The following is a 16,355-nucleotide window of genomic DNA, read 5'->3' on the forward strand; positions in this document are numbered from 1 at the left end:
CTTAAGTATTTACTTTACAAATGAAAGTGGTCCATCCCAGAATGTCTGGAATGTGGCCCAGTCCAAAGTTCACAGTGGGCTACCTGCACGTAACCCAGCTGCACTCTTTCAACAAAATGGCTGTCTTCTAAAACTATAGTCTACAATTTACACCTTCAATATATCCTAAGATCATGACCCAGAAGCCTGTAACCAATACTAAGGCTCTTAGATGTGACATGAGTTTGAATTATAAGTTGTGTGAAAGCCAAAACTGCAGTTTGCAGAAGAATGGGAGCAATGAACTTTTAAAGTTAGCTTGTGTTCGTCCTGGTCTCAGATTTTTTTTGTTTTGAGCTCACAGGAGCTTAATCTGGTTAGTGCTGAGTAGAAAGAGGGAGGAAATAGGGTCAAATAACTCCCAAACACATCCTAGTGGTCTCGGGGTCAACGGCCCTTCCTGATCCCTAATGCTCAGTGGGCCTCCATGGCTGGCTCCCAACAGTCTTCTATGTGCTATATTTGGGCTTTGACTTTGGGATCTGATTCTTCTGCTGAAGTTAGGATTTTGTTGGTCTTGTCTTCCCAGTTTCCTTGGGTGATTTGTTAGGCTGTTAACTTGTGATCTTTCCATTTTCTTGACGTGTGTGCATAGAGATATAAATTCCTCTCTTAGAATTGCTTTTATGGCATCCCAGAGGTTTTGGTAAGATGTGACTTTATTTTCATTTGTTTCCAGAAGTCTTCTAATTTCTGCTTTGATTTCCGTGTTGATCCAGGAGTTGTTCAGCATCATGCTGTTAAGTGTCCATGTCTTTGTGGGTTTGGGGAAGTTTTGTTGGTGTTGGTATTTATTTTTATCCCTCTGAGCCAGAGAAGGTGCATGGCAGTATTTTGATCTTATGAAATTGATTTTTGCTTGATTTATGGGTGAGGATGTGGTCAATCTTGGAATGCATTCCATGTGGTGATGAGTAGAATGTATATTCCATGGTTGTTGGGTGGAGTGTTCGGTCAGTATCTATTAAGTCCATTTAGTCAGGTGTCAAGTTGAGATTCTGGATCTCCTTGTTTATTTTTTGCTTCGAGGATCTATCTAGAGTTGATAGTTGGGTATTTATGTCCCCGGCTGTAATAATGTTAGTGTCAATATGTTTTTTTCGTTTACCATGAAGCTGCTTTATGAAGGCTGGTGCTCCTATGTTGGGTGCATATATGTTTAGGATGGATATTTCTTGTTGATGGATTGAACATTTTATCATTGTGTAGTGAATGTCCATATCTTTTATAATTAGCTTAAAGGATAATTTTGTCTGATAATAAGATCAAAAACCCTGCTTTTTTGTGCGTTTCATTTGTCTAAAAATTTGTTTTCCATCCTCTTACTTTGAGTCTGTGAGTGTTCATTCTGGTGAGATGAGTCTTCTAGAGACAGCATATTGTTGTATCACGGTTTTTTATCCAGTTTGCCCATCTATGTCTTTTCAGTGGTGTATTTAGTCCATGCTAGTTATTGAGATGTGAGTGTTTATCCCTGTCATGAGGTTCTTTTTTTTTTTAAACACCGCCAGTTTTTATTGATTAAAAACCTTTCCACAGTGTTAACATGGAAAATCTAATTGAGATCAGTGATGTGATTGTCCAAACGGGCTTTGCCTGGAAATTTTCCAGGATAGGAAATCTAACAAAACACATCTAGCTGAAATAAATTCTTCCCAGATTACTTGGTCCTTGTAGGGGAAAGAGAAATGAAGTATCTGGGTCAAGGACTGACAGAAGCAGTAATCAAGTGTAAATGACCTTGCTTTTGCCTCCAGGGGACTGAGGTGGGTCAAAAACTGGCTGCCTTAGCCCCCAGCCATCCTTTTATTTCTGCTACCTTTGTCCAACACAGCTCTGTCAGGGAGCTAAGGTTGCTCAGTGTCCAAGCCTAAATGCAGTGTCCCCACAGCCCAGCAGCCCTAGCAGTCATTTCCCACATTCAAAGATGCCTGATGCTGCATTACAGACTAGAACTCCAGTGGGAGGCCCCTTCTCTGTTTCCATCAAGTGACAACCAAGAGCCAAACCCTCATAATGTCAGGAAGCTGTTCACTTTTTAAAAAAACAGTAGAGCCAAAGTGGGTTGGCCTAGCCCCAACTTTTGCTGCTGTGCCAATCAAATCTCAGTGAAAGAAATCAATTGTGAGGAAATTAATTCATTTTATTTGGCTTCATTTTCTCTGTTAAAATAATGTGTCTATAGCTAAGCACCCTGCAAGCCCTATTTCTGCACAAACATACCCCTACCTTTCAGTTGGAACTGAAACAAGTTGGTATACATTAGAATCCATGGTTCCCCTGGGTTTGTAGCTTAGAGGCATCTAGAAGGCAGGACAAGAAATCTTGTGGTCCAAGGGCAGGAATGACTACCTCTGGAATCTCAGGGCAGGCCCAACAGTGGGAAGATTCTGCCCCAAGGCTGGGTTCCTTGGCTCCCAGAATGGGGAGAGAAGGAAGCTGGCACAGACCTCAGAGAGAGGTGAGAACCTGCATGCCAGGGAGAGAGAAGTCAACAGCCTATAAGAGAGAATGAGCAACATGGAGCCCACTCCACCAGCCCTGGCTGGCCAAAGACATGGCTATAATGTGATGCTGTCACCTAAGGAAGTTGTTGGCAGTAAGACAGGATAGGGAGGGGAGGAGGAGGATTCATTGCAACAGGTTGGCATTAAGGAGGCAAATGCCAGAGCAGGATGAGGTGTGCAGTTGGTTAAAGCAATATACACTATGTACAAACTCTGGTTAACCAGTCCACTCTGCTGGCAGTGTCCTCATCAGGTTCAGGTGCCTTGACCAGGGAGGAGGGGGCACCAGTAGGGAGGGACAGGCTTGTCCAACACCTTCTTACCACTTGAGGGGGGAGAGGTAGGAAGTGCTGATGGTGCCTCCTGATACAAAAATATGAAGAGAATTCTTTAAATGATGACACAAAACTGAGACTGTCCCCCAAGGAGTCCCCTGCAAGCCTCGGGAGGGAGGAGGGACTGCAGTGCAGTTTCTGCAGTGGACTGAGGGCATTAGCAGTCGCGTTTCTTTTGTTTACTGTTATTTGTGAGCTTCACCACATCTTTCTGTTGCTGCTGCTGTTGTTTTGCCAAATTGTCTTTATTTGCTCAGAGGACCAGCTCTGTGATGCAATTGAATATCTCTTCCACACTGACATTCTTCTTGGCACTGGTCTCAGACAACTGGAGCCCCATCTACCCAGTGAATTTGTAGACATCTTTTGTCTCCACCACCTTCCACTCAGGGCCATCATTCTTATTCCCCACTAATATTTGGCACACATCTCACTGTTCTGATTGATTTTGTGAAGCTACTGCTTGACATTGACAAAAGACTTGGCACTAGTGACTGTGTAAACCACAATGACACCATGGGTCCACCAATAATACATGGAGGTGTTGGTGCAGAAGTGTTCCTCCCCTGCTGTGTCTTAAATCTGCAGTTTCACCTTCTCCCCATTGATCTCCATGGTCTGGTTCTTGAAATCCACCCCAATTGTGGGGATGCAGCTGCCTGAGAAAGTGCAGTCTGCAAAACGTAACAGAAAACTGCTCTTGCCCACACCATTGTTGCTGATGATGAGCAGCTTGAAGAGATGGTCATAATCCTGGGCCATGGTGGGCAGGAGTAGTGCACGTGGGCAGGTGGGGACAGTACTGACCTTGTGATCCATAGCTCCCTCTAGGCTGCTTCAGCAGTGGCAGATCCACTTCCTGAACAAAATGATGGAACTGACAGAAACCCTGTCATGGGGTTCTTAAAGGGTTTGTTGTCATTTGTTTATTTGTTTATTAGTTTTATTTTTCTGTTGGTATATGTGTGTGTGTTCAATCTTTTTCCTGCATTCTTGGGGAAATCGTGATCATTCTTTTTTTTTCTTTCTTCTGTGTTTAATACTTTCTTAAGAGTTTTTTGTAGAGCTGGTCTGGAGATGGCATAAACTCTTTGGGATTGAATGTCTGGGGAAGATTTGAATTCTCCATCACTGATGAAGCTTAATTTAGCTGGGTAGGAAGTTCTTCATTGAAACTGCTTATCTTGCTGGGCTCGGTGGCTCAGCCTGTAATCCCGCGCCTTTGGGAGAATGAGATGAGTGGATTGTCTGAGCCCACGGGTTCAAGACCCGCCTGGGCAATGAGACCTCATCTCTACAATAAATCAAAAAATCAGCCGGGCGTGGTAGCGCATGCCTGTAATTCCAGCTACTTGGAAGGCTGAGGTGGAAGGAATGCCAGAGCCCAGCAGGTCAAGGCTGTGGTGACTGGGAGTGGCCACTGCACTCCAATCTGGGTGACAGAGTGAGACTCCAACTCAAAAAAAAAAAAAAAGAAATTGCTTATCTTTGAGAACTTTGAAGATCGGACTTCCATCTCTTCTAGACTGTAGTGTTGTCGTAGATAAGGCTGCTAGTATTCTAATTGATCTTCCCCAGTGAGTAGACTGATCTTTCTCTCTTACAGCCCTTAGGATTTTTTCTTTTATGCACATTTTGTGTAGGTCAATTACTATGCATCTAGGAATTGGTCTTCTCATTTGATGTCTTTGTAGGAGTTATCTGACTCTCTTGTGTTTGAATGGTCAGGTCTTTGATAAGATAAGGGAAGTTTTCTTGGATAATTTCATGGAATGTTTGTTCCAAAGAGGTCTCTGTTTCTCTGTCTGCTTCAGGAATGTCAATTAATCATAAGTTCAGCCTCTTGATATAATCACTCATCTCTTAAAGGCTTTATTCTGTCTATAAACTTTTTCTATGTTTTTAATAGTTTGAGTTAGTTCCATATTTTGGTCCTCAGGCTCTGGGATTATTTATTCTGCTTGGTTAATTCTGCTTTTCATGCTTGCCAGTTTTTGTTGTTGTTGTTGTTGTTGTTGTTTTACTGTATTCTTCATTGCTGCCATCTCAGTTATCAATTCCTCATTCTTTCCTCTTGTCTCTCCTCATTTCTATTCATTCTCTCATTAATATCTTGATGTCTGTGTTTGTGGTTTGAGACCAGTCATTCTGGGGGATCTTCATTGTTTGAGTTCCAAAGTCTGTATTCTCAGGTGCTGGCTTCCCAGTGGTTGGAATGGAACCTGTGTTATTCTTTTGACTCCTCTTCATTTGTGATGGTTTTTCTCCTCCCCCTTCCCCCCGCTTCTTTTATTCCATTGCTCAGCGATGGAGGGATAGCTTTCACTCCTGTTTGCTCAATCCTCTATTCTTCCTTATATAGATCCTCTGGATTTGATTTGTTCAGTTTTAAAGCCAGACTGGGGATAGGGAGAGGCTGTGCTTTTTGCAGCTTTGAGGTTTGATTAAGGTATGATGGAGGGAACTGTGGTTCAGAAACTATCTGCCAAACACAGTATCTGCTGACACGTGTGTGGGCCCCTTGGAACTCACATCCCACCACCTTACAATCTTTCCATGTAATGAGGGCACATGTATGCCCCCTGAAAGCAAAATTAGTTAGGAAAAAGGAAAAGAATGAAAAAAAACAGGAAGGGAGATGAAAGAACGATAAAGAGAGAAGAGAAGGAGAAGGAAAACAGGCACACCAAATATAGAACAAAGAACCAAACGAAAATACAGAAAACACATACAAACAAAAAAACCCTGATGATGTACTTGTCCTCAAGAATACCCACACACAAATAGAGAGACCAAAAAACATCAACAACAAAATCAAAAACAGAACAAGTACTAAAACATAAACAAAATCTGAAAGGAAAAAATAAAAGAGCTCCCTCTGTGGCTGTTTTGGGAACTTCAGGTTCCAAAAAGCACCTTTCCCAAGCACCTCTGCCACTTCTGGCCACAGCTGTGGTAAGGATCCAGCTCCAATATCCAACCCTTCCCCTCTGCCCTCTATGCAGGCTGATGAGGTAGCTGTTAGTGTGGGTCAGGTGTCCATGGGCTGCTGTGGGAGGAGGATGAATCAGATCTGGATTCAACTCATTTGCTGCTGTCACCAAGTCCCCCACTCAGATCAGTTGTGTCTGTGCTTGGTCCAGTGTGGAGCTGGGATGTCCATCTCTCTGTGTTCACTCCTGAAGTTTTCTCTCTGAGTCAACAACGGTCAGTCCCAAAGGGGTGCAGAGATTGTCTCTGGGTCCTGGGTTGGAGGCTGAACAGAGCTGGGTGTCCAATGCAGGTCTCTGCCCAGTCCCAGGGCAGGGAAAATGGTGATCAGTGTCTCCTCACCACTGGTGGGGCTCAGCTCCAGATTTCCTCACCATACCCTCTCCATGGTTCCCACTGCTAGTGCCTGGCCTGCAGGCACAGGTGGTGATGTGGACCAGGTGCCAGGCAATGTGGAGCAGCTGACCTCTGCTGTCTCCTGCTGAGAGACCCCTGAGAATGTCTGATAATCCTGCAAGTCAGAAGCTCCAATCTCAGGGCAGTGGTGGGTTGCAGCCACCTCTGAAGGGGAGCCATGAGTGGTTGATTTCAAGTCTCCCTGCAGACAGACTTTCACTCACTCAGCTGCACTCACCCACTCTCACAAACTGTCTTTATGGACATTCACCCTTACAGCACTTTCATGTTCTTACCAGTTTCATCTCCATCTTGCCTCTCTGTCACATTAATTTTTAATATAGTCTTCTAACCAGTATTTCTGCTTCTACTGATCTCTCTTCAGTCTATCCTCTACAATGTGAACAGAGTAATTCATCTAAAAAGGAAAACTGATTATGTTTTTTTTTATTTTAAAACCTTCTATGGCTGCTACTTTCCATAGGATGAAGTTCAAAATTTTCATTAAAAAGTGACCTATGGTATATCTTTTCTTTCTTTCTAACTTTATCCTCTGCAGTTCCCAGCATGTATCCAATTCCAGTCATATCATCCAAGAAAATTGGTCTTTTGTGATGAACTCACTCCTAAATTTCTCGTTAGCCTTTTCTAGTACCTACCCATTCCTTTGTCTTTACATTGTAGCCATAGAAAGCACTTATCATTTTCCTTTCATTATGCTATTTTCTTCCTCTGGACCTTTGTTCATGTTTCCCCTTTATCAGAGTCTCCAGCTCACCCCATTCTTCCTCTGGCTCACTCATTATCCTGCTCTCCTCCAGGAAGCTTCTCCATCCTGTACCACCAGGTTGGTTTACTTCTCCCTGCCTGTACTCCCTCAACACTTGGTCAAGATTGATGACATTATGCTTGCTTCATTATATTAAAGATATACTTTCAAGACTATTTTTCTTACTAGAATAAAATCAGTATGAGGACAGGTATTAACTAAGCTACCTTTATATTCCTGGCTTCTAATACAATGCCCTGAAAATTAAAAGATGCTCATAATATATTTTTGAAATGAATATTATCGTCAGAAAGAGATAAATTACTTGGGTCCATGAATTGGACAGACTAAATATTATTTAGAAAAATTAGAAATATTTTAAGAAATTGTATATTAGACTATTTTAGAAAATATTATTAGAAAAAATAATTCAGTGACTTATAATGCCTTCAAATTTTATTTGTGTACAAAAGTATCTCCTAGACATGAAGTTTCTATAAATTGCTAAAACATTAAACTTATGCAAGCATTTACAAATCTCTGAACTTGTTAAACAAACATCAGTATAAGTCCTGTGAAAACTTGCATATGCATTTGAAAAACTGTAAAAATGTCAAATAAGGCTGATGTTCTACAATGGGCTGAATGCTAATTTTTGAGGCATAGAAAAAGAAACTAGATTCTTGAACTGAATCTGCTCACTGAATTTTAAAGGGAGTTTATTGGCCAGTATTAGGATTAGGGAGAAAAGACCAGTGTCTTTTACAGATATGTATAGTCAGGTGGGTCTCTTTGACCTCACCCACAAGCCCTAAGAGTGACTTAATTGGGAAGAGTAGGAAAAAGTACCTCTCTTTGTAAAGGATGTGGATGAGTTGTCCTGGTGGGATAAGGATGTGAGTGAATCATCCTGGTGGAATAGGAGTGTGGGTGCATCATCTTGGTGGACAGGGATATGAGTGAACCATCCTGGCTGAATAAGGATGTGGTTAACCCATCTTGATAAGAGTGATGTGGGTGAATCGTCCTGGTGAGATAATGATGTGTCCTAGCAGGTTAGGAATATGGGTAAACAATCCTAATGGGATAGGGATGTAGGTGAATCATCCTAGTAGGATAGGGATGTGAGTGAATTGTCCTGGTGGGATAGGGATGTTGAGAAACTGTCTTGGTGGGATAAATATGTGGGTGAGTTGTCCTAGTGGGATAGAGATATGACTGAGCTCTCTGGGTAGGATAGGGATATGGGTGGGCCATTCTGGTGGGATAGGGATGTGAATGAGCTGTCCTGGTAGAATTGTAATGTGGGTGAACTGTCCTTGTGGGATAAGAACATGGGTGATTCATTCCCGTGGGATAAGGATAGGGATAGGGATGAGTGGTCCCAGTGGTATAGGGATGAAAGTGAATCGTCCTGTTGGGATAGGGATGTGAATTACTCTCTCTACAGGCTTCATTCATTCAAAAACTAATTTATAGTATTCAAAATATTTTTGGTTACTGTGCCAGGATCTCTGAGCCAAACTTTAATCCTTTGCAATATGAAAACACAGAGATTCCTTTTCTCTTATACAACTTGCTGTGGAGTGTAAATAATTGGGCACCTATGGCCTATCATATAATGCTTTCAGTGAAAATTATGCTACTTGTACCTTCATTACTTTGACCCACTAGTATTAACTGGATCCCTCTAACACAAAAATTGTGCTTTAAATTTCCTGTAAATACATGTTGTCTCTTTGGTCCCCAAAGTGTTGGAAATAGCCCAGAGAAAAAGTTTAAGTGAGGCAACGCTTATGAGGAAGTACTGAATTGAGAAGTGCAAACCCAAGTTAGCCAAAGTGAGGGAAAAAAGATAAATGATGTAAAATTTTAAAAGAGGCAAAACAAGTACAGGTGATCTGCTATCAAACTGGTCCCAATCTTTCAATCAAAACAAACACAACTGGTTGTTGGATTCTGTGAGATGACTCCAGAGAGACCACACAGAGCTATCTCTGTGCATGTGGTGGCTTTTTTTTCCTTTTCTTTTCATTTCCTTTCCTCTTCTTGCCTTTTCTTTCTTTTCCTTTCCTTTCTGTTCTTTTTCTTTCCTTTCTTTATTTTTCTTTTCCTTTTGTTTTTCTTCTTCCTTCCTTCCCTTCATCTCTTTCTCCCTCCCTTGTTCCTTCCTCCCTCCTTTCCTTCCTTCCTTCTTTCCTTTCTTTCTTCCTTTCTTCTGCTACAAGTGACAGGAAATATCTGAGACAATACATGCTAATCAACACCACAGACATAGAGGATCCATATACAGAGAACTCTACAGAACAGTGACCTTGTACTTCCAAAATGTAAGTGCCAGAAGAGAAGGGAATGATGAAGAGACATAGAGATATACCAATGTATTGATGTGCATATAACATGTTTAGATTTTGCTTCAAAAACTTACATATATATGCAATCAGGAAAATATGAGCAATGACAAATATATGATAATATTTTGGAATTATTATACATTATCTTATATGTGATTGTTTCACTAAAATTGAACTAAAAATGCCTTTTTAGAGTTTTGTAGTGAAATGTTTACAGATGATTTTTGAAGACATTGTGGATATGGAACAAAAAATTCAGATGCTAGAAAACTCTTCAGGACAAATGACTCAGCTTTTTGAACAAATAAGTTGCAGGGCAAAAAATAAAAGAAGGGTGAAAAAGGCTTTTGAACACATAAATTAACAGAAAACATGTTAGAAACATGTCAATCAATGGCCTACATGAGGCTTATTTTTATCATGATTCAAGCGTGCAAACTATTTTTAACATCTTTTTTTTAAGATGGGATACAATTCATGACTAGGCAGACAAGTTAAACTGAGACTTTTAAAGGTGAAAATTAATTTAAAAATCCAGAATAACACACCATAAAGTAAAAAAATTTGAAGAACATTTAAAAAGAGGCTAAAAGAATATAGAAAAATATATTAAAAGCAAGCAAATAATATTAATCTTTAGAATCTTTAACTGCTTATTTTTCCATTATTTTATTTTTGCTCTACTGTAATATTAATTTTGGTACAGTTTTGTGTCTTTGCTGTTTCTTTGTAAACAACTTTTGTTTTCAGATATTTTATCTTTTAGTCAATATTTAATTATAAAATATTGGTTTTATCTCTTTCTTCTCTTTCTTTTTTATTATAAAGATGTGGGGTACAATTCTGGGTTAGGTATACAAACGTTGATTATGCAGTTACCCTTGTTGATGAGGTGTGTCCCTCCCTCCCCTAGCAGTTTCACTCAACTACCAATTGCACCTTCCCCCCCACAGCAGTTCCCCACTACTGCCAATCCCTTTCTTCTGGTATTATAATTGTTCAAGTTCTGCTTATGAGTGAGAACATATGGTACTCTGCTCTTTGTTTCTGTGATAGATCACTGAGTATGACCAACTCTAAATCCATCCAAGTTACTGCGAAGTCCATATATTTGTCCTTCTTTATGACTGCATAATATTCCATTGTGTATATATACCACATTATTTTTATCCAGTCGAGCTTCAATGGGCAGCATGGTTGGTTCCATGTTTTTGCTATTGTGAAGAGTGCTGCAACAAACATACGTGTGCAGGTATCTTTTTTGTAGAATGATTTGAGTTCCTCTGGGTATATTCCCAATAGGTGAATTGCTGGGTCATATGGAAGGTCAATTTCTAGTTCTTTCAGAAATCGCCACACTGTCTTTCAAAGAGGTTGCACTAGTTTGCATCTCCACCAGCAGTATCGAAGCATTCCCCTTTTCTCCTTGTCAGCAAACTATTTTAAAAAGATTATGAGATAATACAGAAATTTTGACACTACATTATTTGATCTTGTCAAAGAATAATAGTTAAATTTTAAGTGACTCAGTGATATAATGGTTATATATCTTTGTTGAAGGCCTTATCTTTTAGAAACAGTTATAGATTAAGATACTTTGTCACCTTGGCATTGTTCTAGTGGATTGGTGGGAAAGCACTGAGGATGTATACGTGCATAAGTTCAGCTAGGAGTCTACAATTGGATTCTGGGTCCACTGTGGTCCATTATAGCAGTTTCTTCATCTTTCATGTGTTTGAAATTTTTTATAAAGGATAATGATTGCAACCACTTAAAATGTTATACCATTTATTAAAACCCATATATTCAGGATTTTTTTAAAGCAAAGAATAGAAAAAAAAAACAAAAAACAAAACTCTGGACATTTTCAGAGATTGCTAGGTTTTCTACTCACTACTCTGAAATTTGATGAATTAAAGGGAAAGAATATAAAATGCCAGTTTGTCATTATTTTCTGGTATGAACTGTGTTTCAAAGTAGCCACAGCATCTGATGGATAAAGAACCATCTTGTATACAGAAATTCAGTTAGTAAAGCAAAGAAGCTGTAAAATTGGGATAAAAGAAAATTCTGTTTTCTTGCTTAGTGAAATAACTCATTCACTTAGCAGTCAAAAATAGATGGAAAAACTATTAGGTAAATATTGATGGGGAACTCTTTAAAGAAAGGATCAGGCTTTTATCACATGTACCCATCAAAATGAAAATACTAGATATTATGTGTCTTTGAAGGTAATGCAATATAAATGTAAAGTCATAGCACCACATTTAAAGTATTCTTAAAAAAATAAAAAGCAAACTTTTAATGGAACCTCCAGGTTGCAACATATACAGTTAAGTAAGAAACAAGTTAAGAAAACCATGGGAGGAAAGCCTAAAGGAAAATTGACCCAATTTCTTCAAACAATAATTGCATAAAAGAGGTGCAAAAATTGTTACAACTGAATACAAGGAGTAGATCTTTTTTGGATCCTAATTCAAACAAGTCAGCCATAAAATGATATTTTAAGACTGTTGGGGAAATTTGAATACAGTAAGTCCTTTACATACAAACCTTCAAGCTGTGACTTTTCAAAGATGCAAGTGTGCTTTTGCATGTTCAATCACATAAATTAGTTCATGTGTCTGGCATACATTGCCACATGCATGCATCCTCTGCAAGTGGTTGTGCATTTGTGTACTTTACTGTACAGTACTATATAGTATATTTTTATTCATTTGTTTTTTATGTATTATTTGTGTGAAAAGTATTATAAATCTATTACAATACTAAACTATATAGCCAATTGTGTTAGTTGGGTACCAAGGCTAACTCTGTTGGACTTATGAACAAATCTAACATGCAAATGCCCTCTCGGAACAGAATTCATTTGTATTAGGGGATTTACCTTATACCATGTTAGATAATATTAATTAACTATTTTTAAATATGTTGTGTATGATATAATATATAACTGAATGTATATGTTTATATATATAAATATCCATGCCAAAATACTTAGAATAAATTTGCATAATAAGTTGAATTGATTTAAAAATATCTCAGCAAACAAAACAAAACAAAAGATGAGAAGAAATAGATAAACCAAGGATGACAACATATGGTGGTTTTTGATGCTGGGTTTGAGGTGTTTGGAGACTCATTGTCTTCCTACCATTGTGAAAGTATAAAGATTTTCACAATTAAACAGTTTGTAAAAGTACTATTATAAGGTAAGAAAAAAATCCACGACATACCAAGCCCACCCTTTTCTCTGTTTCCTTGGTTGTTTATTGTGGTTAGTTATGCAGGTCAGGGAGAGCAACCTGCGTGTTCAGGGAAAAAGCAGATTCCAGAATAACCACTACCCTGTATAGTGTTCTTTTGTCATTGTCTCCATTTAGCATTTCTTTTCTCTTCAAACCCTGCCAAGAATATTTAAGGGCATTTTAGCTGCAACTGTTGCCAGTGTGGGGTGAGTTAGAATGGTTTTAACCCTGACTACATCTCCCCTCACCTGTAACTCTTCTACCCCAGCAGCCCAGGAGCTCTAACTGAGCTTCTCCAAGTATGACTGGTTCCTTTCCTCCAAAGCTGTCCTGCCAGGCCACAGTAGCATAAGAGAATCCAAAATCCTCATCAGTTTTTCAAGCAACAGAGGTCTTCCTTACAGAAAATTTCCCTTTAGATATAGAACTTAAGATTTGCTTATTTAAATTTATCTTTAGCTGATATTTAAGAAAGGTTTTGGGAAGCCCTCTCTCTACCTTTCCTTTGGAATGTTGACTATTTGACTTGAAAGCCATCATAAAACTATAGATAGATAGATAGATAGATAGATAGATAGATAGATAGATAGATAGATAGATAGATATAGATAGATAGATAGATATAGATACATGTATATGTATTTGATGTATTTATCTTTTTTTGACATTGTCAAGATTTTTGCTCTCTATATGCTCTAGAGGTTGTGATAGCACAGCTGAGCCCCTTCCTCCAGTCTAGTTTCATTCTAGTAAGTCAAACAAAACCATAATGCTCTCTTTTATCCTCAATAATTCAGGTTTATATCATTTCGACTATGCTTTTATCATCCTCTACCTCTTCAAGTCTATTGATCTTTCTATTTGCTGCTCTTTAAAAGTTTTTCAAAGCCATTTCTCCTCAAATCTCATATAAATCCATCTAAAAGAGGTGTATGTAGGAAAAGCAAAATGTAAAAACGCTCATGATTATTAATTGCTAACTTGGACATGGATTTCCATGTCTCTAGCTTGTCAAAAAGCTTGTTTGCTTGGAAATGTTCGTGTTCCCACTTGCTCCATTTCTTGACACGTTTTATACCATTGTACACATTGTCATTTCTGGAGGATCTTAACTGGATTGATAAAGTATTGGTCTCTGTTAAAGAGTGATTATTTATTATTACTCCTACTCATAAGAATAATAGTACTGACTCATCGAGCATATGAGATGCGCTGGGCACACGTGGGGTGTGCTAGCATGTGTCATCTCCACTGAGCCTCACCAACACATGTAAGTAGCACCATCTATGACTCACACGTTATAGGTGAAGATACTGAGACTTGAAAAAGTTATGTCTGTGTCATAATTCAATCACAGTGAAAGAAAAGCTCAAAAACAAATCCAGGTCCTTCTGAGTCTAAAGCCTTTGTTTTTAAAGACTGCACTGTTAATTTCTTCTAATATTTAGTCTCAGAAATTATCAAGCTTTTCCCTCTTTCCTTCATTATCAACAAATCAATTAGACTGTTAAGTGTCGTTAAAGCAAGTTGTGTGAAAAAAGGTTGAACACACTGGGACCTCTTAGTCTCCCAGAGGAAAAACACAAAGTTTCAAGAGGGTATAATGTGCCTTCACACACTAAAAGAGTAGCCAGCTACACAGCTCATTGGTACCACCTCAGGAAAGAGATTTAGCGTAGATGGGTCCCTGCCCAGTGAAGTAAACTCGAGGTTCTCAATATACTTTACACTGAGAGGGCCAACATTGTAAAAATCTTCCAATATTGACTTGATTGGTTGAGCACTCCCCACTAGGTGCTTCTCTAAGTGCCTTACATGTATGCCAGCATTGAATCCTCACTGTTGTTATCCACACTTTTTTGATTAGGACACAAAGGCACAGAGAGATTAAGCACCTTGTCCCAGGTAACATGAGTAGTCAGAAAGTTGACTCCACATCTTTGTGACTTAGAAACTGTGTTCTTCGAGAGAAAACCATGGCTACCTCTGAAGAGCCGCAAAGGCAGAATAAAACTTAGTGATTTGATTGCAGAGGAAATAGACAAAGTAGGGAAGCCCAGCCTTTACGGTTGTTTTTGAAGAAAAACTTAAGCTATTAGACTACAAAGAAAAAATTTAGAAACCAGAGGGGATATTAGAAATTGCTTTCACTGCCTAACAACAACTGAAAGAGCATGATTAGACTGCTTTAAACAGTTAAGATTGTATTCTCTTATGTTCTAAGAGCATTCTGTGAAAAGCAGTCCAAGGCTATTTGATGGCTCCACATATTACCTCGCCTGCTGGGCTCCGGCGATCCTTCCGCCTCAGCCTTCTGAGTAGCCGGAATTACAGGCATGCACTACCACGCCCAGCTGATTTTTTGATTTATTGTAGAGATGAGGTCTCACTGCCCAGGTGGGTCTCGAACCCGTGGGCTCAGGCAATCCACTCACCTCAGCCTCCCAAAGGCACGGGATTACAGGCTGAGCTATCGAGCCCGGCAGGTATCTTTTTTGTAGAACAATTTGAGTTCCTCTGGGTGTATTCCCAATAGAGGAATTGCCAGGTCATATGGAAGGTCAATTTCTAGTTCTTTCAGAAATCTCCACACTGACTTCCAAAGAGGTTGTACTAGTCTGCATTCCCACCAGCAGTGTAGAAGCATTCCTTTTTCTCCACATCCTCACCAGCATCTGTTGTTGTTTATTAATGATGGCCATTCTTACAGGGGTTAGGTGGTATCTCATTGTGGTTTTGAGTTGCATTTCTCTGATGGTGAGTGAGGCTGAGCACTTTTTCATGTGTCTGTTGGCTGCCCGTGTATCTTAAATTTTATATATATATATGTATATATAAAGAATTTAGCTAGAATCACCTTCTCTTCAAAGAAAACCAATCCCCTACAAGGATAAAACAATTTAATCAGGAGAAATGAATACTATTAGAACTTAACAATCTGTGTCACAGGCCAGGACTGAGAAAGTACCTTTCAGCCAGCAGAGCAAGGTCCAGAAAATGTGGATGCCACTGAAGTGGATCTAGTGAAGTGACGAAGATACAGGACACTTCGGAGTAGCCAACCTGTATTGAGTGCAGTTAATTCTAATCACGTATCTTTTAAATTTCATTGCTTTCAAGCTTTTGGTGTAGAATTTACACTTGATTTTGTGGATTTATTTTTCCCCTTTCCCATCTTTATCAACAAAAATCTCAGTAAGGGATGGACAAATGTCCTAAACGGTTTGATATTGGCCCATGATTGAAGCTAGAATCACCTTGTTAAAAATGTCTGCATTGACCGGGCTCGGTGGCTCACTCAGCCTGTAATCCCAACACTTTGGGAGGTCGAGGTGAATGGATTGCCTGAGCCCGTGGGTTCACGACCCGCCTGGGCAACTTGACAAGACCTCATCTCTACAATAAATCAAAAAATCGACCGGGCATGGTAGGACGCGCCTGTAGTTCTGGCTACTAGGAAGGCTGAGGCGGAGGGATCGCCAGAGCCCAGCAGATCGAGGCTGCGGTGGCTGGGAGTGGCCACTGCACTCCAGTCTGGGCGACAGAGTGAGACTCCAACTCAAAACAAACAAACAAAAAAGTGTCTGCGTTTAAGATTCAATATCTCGGGGCATCCTGTGCCTTTACAACACTTTCCCATGATGGACATTTTTTGTTGTCTGATTTTCTTCTCTCATTTCAGATAAATTGGTTGGATGCTGTGACATGTCACTCTT

The 16,355-nt window shown here is 39.6% G+C and overlaps 1 pseudogene; it reads right to left on the reverse strand.

Annotated features, from left to right (window-relative positions):
* Positions 1–3,038: 3,038 nt before the first annotated feature.
* LOC103259636 lies at positions 3,039–3,643 on the reverse strand (annotated as a pseudogene).
* Between the last annotated feature and the right edge of the window lie 12,712 nt (positions 3,644–16,355).

The sequence above is a fragment of the Carlito syrichta genome, unplaced genomic scaffold (genome assembly GCF_000164805.1).
Source record: "Carlito syrichta isolate Samal-C Ts95f unplaced genomic scaffold, Tarsius_syrichta-2.0.1 Scaffold302935, whole genome shotgun sequence".
NCBI classification, from domain to species: Eukaryota; Metazoa; Chordata; class Mammalia; order Primates; family Tarsiidae; genus Carlito; species Carlito syrichta.